General features: G+C 50.9%; 1 non-coding gene across 1 annotated transcript; it reads left to right on the top strand.

The window, feature by feature from the left end:
- The first annotated feature begins 5,945 nt into the window (after window positions 1–5,945).
- On the top strand, window positions 5,946–6,011 carry LOC144820573 (small nucleolar RNA SNORD42). Its single transcript, XR_013607857.1, has one exon. It is a non-coding gene; the product is annotated as a small nucleolar RNA SNORD42 (small nucleolar RNA).
- Window positions 6,012–7,192: the final 1,181 nt, after the last annotated feature.

Raw genomic sequence — 7,192 nt, 5'->3', positions numbered from 1 at the left:
TTTGTTCGCCCTAAGTTGGCAGGGTATGCTCAGATGTGAGTCCCTTGCTCACTTTGCCACTGGATTCAAGCTAGCCTGGCTGATGACAGCCGAAATGCCGGAAACCGGTCCCAGGATGCTTGTTTCCATGTCCAGGGAAGACATGGCTTTGGCAGTTCGGGCTGGACTGTTCCCATGAGGCACATGGTCAGACTGATTTGCATATGGCCATGTCTGAACTGCGGTGGCGGTGTGAGCTCTAGAATGGAGATGGATTAAACCCAGATCAGTTGACTGGGGGTGAGTGTTTGATTTGCTCAAGTGCTACGTCCATCATCCCCTTTTGTATCGCTTTTTTCGCCCTAAGTTGGCAGGGTATGCTCAGACGTGAGTCCCTTGCTCACTTTGCCACTGGATTCAAGCTAGCCTGGCTGATGACGGCTGAAATGCCAGAAACCGGTCCCAGGATGCTTCTTTCCGGTCCAGGGAAGACATGGCTTTGGTAGTTCGGGCTGGACTGTTTCCATGAGGCACAGGGTCAGACTGATTTGCATATGGCCATGTCTGAACTGGGGTGGCGGAGTGAGCTAAAGAATGGAGATGGATTAAACCCAGATCAGTTGACTGGGGGTGAGTGTGTGATTTGCTCAAGTGCTCCGTCCATCATCCCCTTTTGTATCGCTTTGTTCGTCCTAAGTGGCAGGGTATGCTCAGACGTGAGTCCCTTGCTCACTTTGCCACTGGATTCAAGCTAGCCTGGCTGATGACGGCTGAAATGCCAGAAACTGGTCCCAGGATGCTTGTTTCCGGTCCAGGGAAGACATGGCTTTGGCAGTTCGGGCTGGACTGTTCCCATGAGGCACAGGGTCAGACTGATTTGCATATGGCCATGTCTGAACTGGGGTGGCGGAGTGAGCTAAAGAATGGAGATGGATTGAACCCAGATCAGTTGACTGGGGGTGAGTGTTTGATTTGCTCAAGTGCTCCGTCCATCATCCCCTTTTGTATCGCTTTGTTAGCCCTAAGTTGGCAGGGTATGCTCAGACGTGAGTCACTTGCTCACTTTGCCCTTGGATTCAAGCTAGCCTGGCTGATGATGGCTGAAATGCCAGAAACCGGTCCCAGGATGCTTGTTTCCGGTCCAGGCAAGACATGGCTTGGCAGTTCGGGCTGGACTGTTCCCATGAGGCACAGGGTCAGACTGATTTGCATATGGCCATGTCTGAACTGGGGTGGCTGAGTGAGCTAAAGAATGAAGATGGATTAAACCCAGATCAGTTGACTGGGGGTGAGTGTTTGATTTGCTCAAGTGCTCCGTCCATCAGCCCCTTTTGTATCCCTTTGTTCGCCCTAAGTTGGCAGGGTATGCTCAGACGTGAGTCCCTTGCTCACTTTGCCACTGGATTCAAGCTAGCCTGGCTGATGACGGCTGAAATACCAGAAACCGGTCCCAGGATGCTTTTTTCCGGTCCAGGGAAGACATGGCTTTGGCAGTTTGGGCTGGACTGTTCCCATGAGGCACAGGGTCAGACTGATTTGCATATGGCCATGTCTGAACGGGGGGTGGCAGAGTGAGCTAAAGAATGGAGATGGATTAAACCCAGATAAGTTGACTGGGAGTGAGTGTTTGATTTGCTCAAGTGCTCCGTCCATCATCCCCTTTTGTATCGCTTTGTACGCCCTAAGTTGGCAGGACATGCTCAGACGTGAGTCCCTTGCTCACTTTGCCACTGGATTCAAACTAGCCTGGCTGATGACGGCCGAAATGCCGGAAACCGTTCCCAGGATGCTTGTTTCCATGTCCAGGGAAGACATGGCTTTGGCAGTTCGGGCTGGACTGTTTCCATGAGGCACAGGGTCAGACTGATTTGCATATGGCCATGTCTGAAATGGGGTGGTGGAGTGAGCTAAAGAATGGAGATGGAATAAACCCAGATCAGTTGACTGGGGGTGAGTGTGTGATTTGCTCAAGTGCTCCGTCCATCATCCCCTTTTGTATCGCTTTGTTTGCCCTAAGTTGGCAGGGTATGCTCGGACGTGAGTCCCTTGCTCACTTTGCCACTGGATTCAAGCTAGCCTGGCTGATGACGGCTGAAATGCCAGAAACCGGTCCCAGGATGCTTGTTTCCGGTCCAGGGAAGACATGGCTTTGGCAGTTCGGGCTGGACTGTTCCCATGAGGCACAGGGTCAGACTGATTTGCATATGGCCATGTCTGAACTGGGGTGGCGGAGTGAGCTAAAGAATGGAGATGGATTAAACCCAGATCATTTGACTGAGGGTGAGTGTTTGATTTGCTCAAGTGCTCCGTCCATCATCCCCTTTTGTATCGCTTTGTTTGCCCTAAGTTGGCAGGGTATGCTCAGACGTGAGTCCCATACTCACTTTGCCACTGGATTCAAGCTAGCCTGGCTGATGACGGCTGAAATGCCAGAAACCGGTCCCAGGATGCTTGTTTTCGGTCCAGGGAAGACATGGCTTTGGCAGTTCGGGCTGGACTATTCCCATGAGGCACAGGGTCAGACTGATTTGCATATGGCCATGTCTGAACTGGGGTGGCGGAGTGAGCTAAAGAATGGAGATGGATTAAACCCAGATCAGTTGACTGGGGGTGAGTGTTTGATTTGCTCAAGTGCTCCGTCCATCAGCCCCTTTTTTATCCCTTTGTTCGCCCTAAGTTGGCAGGGTATGCTCAGATGTGAGTCCCTTGCTCACTTTGCCACTGGATTCAAGCTAGCCTGGCTGATGACAGCCTAAATGCCGGAAACCGGTCCCAGGATGCTTGTTTCCATGTCCAGGGAAGACATGGCTTTGGCAGTTCGGGCTGGACTGTTCGCATGAGGCACATGGTCAGACTGATTTGCATATGGCCATGTCTGAACTGCGGTGGCGGTGTGAGCTCTAGAATGGAGATGGATTAAACCCAGATCAGTTGACTGGGGGTGAGTGTTTGATTTGCTCAAGTGGTCCGTCCATCATCCCCTTTTGTATCACTTTTTTCGCCCTAAGTTGGCAGGGTATGCTCAGACGTGAGTCCCTTGCTCACTTTGCCACTGGATTCAAGCTAGCCTGGCTGATGACGGCTGAAATGCCAGAAACCGGTCCCAGGATGCTTCTTTCCGGTCCAGGGAAGACATGGCTTTGGTAGTTCGGGCTGGACTGTTTCCATGAGGCACAGGGTCAGACTGATTTGCATATGGCCATGTCTGAACTGGGGTGGCGGAGTGAGCTAAAGAATGGAGATGGATTAAACCCAGATCAGTTGACTGGGGGTGAGTGTGTGATTTGCTCAAGTGCTCCGTCCATCATCCCCTTTTGTATCGCTTTGTTCGTCCTAAGTTGGCAGGGTATGCTCAGACGTGAGTCCCTTGCTCACTTTGCCACTGGATTCAAGCTAGCCTGGCTGATGACGGCTGAAATGCCAGAAACCGGTCCCAGGATGCTTGTTTCCGGTCCAGGGAAGACATGGCTTTGGCAGTTCGGGCTGGACTGTTCCCATGAGGCACAGGGTAAGACTGATTTGCATATGGCCATGTCTGAACTGGGGTGGCGAAGTGAGCTAAAGAATGGAGATGGATTAAACCCAGATCAGTTGACTGGGGGTGAGTGTTTGATTTGCTCAAGTGCTCCGTCCATCATCCCCTTTTGTATCGCTTTGTTCGCCCTAAGTTGGCAGGGTATGCTCAGACGTGAGTCACTTGCTCACTTTGCCACTGGATTCATGCTAGCCTGGCTGATGACGGCTGAAATGCCAGAAACCGGTCCCAGGATGCTTGTTTCCGGTCCAGGGAAGACATGGCTTGGCAGTTCGGGCTGGACTGTTCCCATGAGGCACAGGGTCAGACTGATTTGCATATGGCCATGTCTGAACTGGGGTGGCTGAGTGAGCTAAAGAATGAAGATGGATTAAACCCAGATCAGTTGACTGGGGGTGAGTGTTTGATTTGCTCAAGTGCTCCGTCCATCAGCCCCTTTTGTATCCCTTTGTTCGCCCTAAGTTGGCAGGGTATGCTCAGACGTGAGTCCCTTGCTCACTTTGCCACTGGATTCAAGCTAGCCTGGCTGATGACGGCTGAAATACCAGAAACCGGTCCCAGGATGCTTTTTTCCGGTCCAGGGAAGACATGGCTTTGGCAGTTTGGGCTGGACTGTTCCCATGAGGCACAGGGTCAGACTGATTTGCATATGGCCATGTCTGAACTTGGGGGTGGCGGAGTGAGCTAAAGAATGGAGATGGATTAAACCCAGATAAGTTGACTGGGGGTGAGTGTTTGATTTGCTCAAGTGCTCCGTCCATCATCCCCTTTTGTATCGCTTTTTACGCCCTAAGTTGGCAGGATATGCTCAGACGTGAGTCCCTTGCTCACTTTGCCACTGGATTCAAGCTAGCCTGGCTGATGACGGCCGAAATGCCGGAAACCGTTCCCAGGATGCTTGTTTCCATGTCCAGGGAAGACATGGCTTTGGCAGTTCGGGCTGGACTGTTCCCACGAGGCACAGGGTCAGACTGATTTGCATATGGCCATGTCTGAACTGGGGTGGCGGTGTGAGCTAAAGAATGGAGATGGATTAAACCCAGATCAGTTGACTGGGGGTGAGTGTTTGATTTGCTCAAGTGCTCCGTCCATCATCCCCTTTTTTGTCGCTTTTTTCGCCCTAAGTTGGCAGGGTATGCTCAGACGTGAGTCCCTTGCTCACTTTGCCACTGGATTCACGCTAGCCTGGCTGATGACGGCTGAAATGCCAGAAACCGGTCCCAGGATGCTTCTTTCCGGTCTAGGGAAGACATGGCTTTGGCAGTTTGGGCTGGACTGTTTCCATGAGGCACAGGGTCAGACTGATTTGCATATGGCCATGTCTGAACTGGGGTGGCGGAGTGAGCTAAAGAATGGAGATGGATTAAACCCAGATCAGTTGACTGGGGGTGAGTGTGTGATTTGCTCAAGTGCTCCGTCCATCATCCCCTTTTGTATCGCTTTGTTTGCCCTAAGTTGGCAGGGTATGCTCAGACATGAGTCCCTTGCTCACTTAGCCACTGGATTCAAGCTAGCCTGGCTGATGACGGCTGAAATGCCAGAAACCGGTCCCAGGATGCTTGTTTCCGGTCCAGGGAAGACATGGCTTTGGCAGTTCGGGCTGGACTGTTCCCATGAGGCACAGGGTCAGACTGATTTGCATATGGCCATGTCTGAACTGGGGTGGCGGTGTGAGCTAAAGAATGGAGATGGATTAAACCCAGATCAGTTGACTGGGGGTGAGTGTTTGATTTGCTCAAGTGCTCCGTCCATCATCCCCTTTTTTGTCGCTTTTTTCGCCCTAAGTTGGCAGGGTATGCTCAGACGTGAGTCCCTTGCTCACTTTGCCACTGGATTCACGCTAGCCTGGCTGATGACGGCTGAAATGCCAGAAACCGGTCCCAGGATGCTTCTTTCCGGTCTAGGGAAGACATGGCTTTGGCAGTTTGGGCTGGACTGTTTCCATGAGGCACAGGGTCAGACTGATTTGCATATGGCCATGTCTGAACTGGGGTGGCGGAGTGAGCTAAAGAATGGAGATGGATTAAACCCAGATCAGTTGACTGGGGGTGAGTGTGTGATTTGCTCAAGTGCTCCGTCCATCATCCCCTTTTGTATCGCTTTGTTTGCCCTAAGTTGGCAGGGTATGCTCAGACATGAGTCCCTTGCTCACTTAGCCACTGGATTCAAGCTAGCCTGGCTGATGACGGCTGAAATGCCAGAAACCGGTCCCAGGATGCTTGTTTCCGGTCCAGGGAAGACATGGCTTTGGCAGTTCGGGCTGGACTGTTCCCATGAGGCACAGGGTCAGACTGATTTGCATATGGCCATGTCTGAACTGGGGTGGCGGAGTGAGTGTCCTTGCAACTTATACAGTTGCAAGTTTTGTGTGTTGGTTTTGTGTTAATCTTCTAATAGAGGTGTGCTTTCTTGTTTGTTCTGCTGCCTCCGTGTGCATATGATGGAAAACTTGTTTCGACTGATGACTGTGATGCAGTCAAAGGAACCACTGATGCACAATTGTTTTTCAGTACTATGTACGATGTTCCCATCTCCTTTTTCTACCACAGATGACTATCTGCCCTGGTAACTTTTTAGAGAGCTGCTTGCTTTAATTTTGTTGGGGGTATATGTGGGTTGATCAACTTGACAGTTAACGTTGGCTGCGAGTGAACATGTTTTATGGATCATAAACCGAACGCCCATGGTGCATTGTTTCTGCCAAATGCATCATTGTGTTTTCAGCATGTGCTCTGTCCATCTAGAAGATGCTTTGTAATTTTTCTCTAAGGAAACCAGTTTTTCGAGTGCAGCAAATGGATTGTAATTGCTTTCATGTCACCTGCATTGCAATAGGACAGTATTGTACCCTCCACCCCTCTCCCACCTTTTCCTGTTATGCAATGGAGATGCTCAAGGATACTCTGGATGCGACGTGGTCTGCCTTTCAGCAGCTCCTCAACGAACTGGGTGAAGCAATCCTGGCCACATGGGTTGACTTCCTTCAAAGTCCTCGGTGGTGGTTGAAGTCCAGTTGCCTGGTTTTCGTTTACATGAAGATTGTTTCCTTGGTGGCAACTGGCATCTGCATGATCAGGCAGCACTCTTGACGGGTCTTTTGGGTCCATCAGACTTGGGTGAAACTTTGAGCGTCTGTTCCTGGTCTTTGGTGCTGCTTGGCAGCGATGTGAACATCTTGGGCATTCATCTTACCCCAGCAGGCTTCTTCAGCTGTTGTGGCCTTGTACTCTGAACAGGTCAGCCAACTGATCTTGGAGTCTCTTGCTTTGGCTATTTTTCTCTGAGCAGGGCACATTCACTACTCTTTTCCTAGCCACCAGGTTCACCCATCTTGCATTACCTATTTGCTGGGTGCAGGAGGGCAGTCCTTCGCCCAGTCGCAGTGTGGGTGCTCTATGTTAAGAAAATGCCCTCCAGGAAGGTTACAGTTGGTGGCAAGTGGGCTACCAGGTTCCTTCCCTCCCTGATGACTACTGTGAAGTAACTTCTGGCTATCCCAGAATGGACCATTCTGCCCACCTCCAATATCGCAGTCAGAAGTTAGGAGTGCTGCTGTAGAATCCTGCAACTCTTTACTCTCCCATAGGGCTACTAGCCATTTCCACAATGAAAGTGGCAGTTGCAGGTTTTTACTGTTGGAACTTAATAGTACATGTTCCACTCTCTAATATACATACG

The sequence above is a fragment of the Lissotriton helveticus genome, chromosome 2_1, assembly GCF_964261635.1.
Source record: "Lissotriton helveticus chromosome 2_1, aLisHel1.1, whole genome shotgun sequence".
NCBI lineage: Eukaryota > Metazoa > Chordata > Amphibia > Caudata > Salamandridae > Lissotriton > Lissotriton helveticus.
The sequence above is the reverse complement of the archived record's forward strand: the minus strand, read 5'-3'. Positions and strand labels throughout refer to the sequence as shown.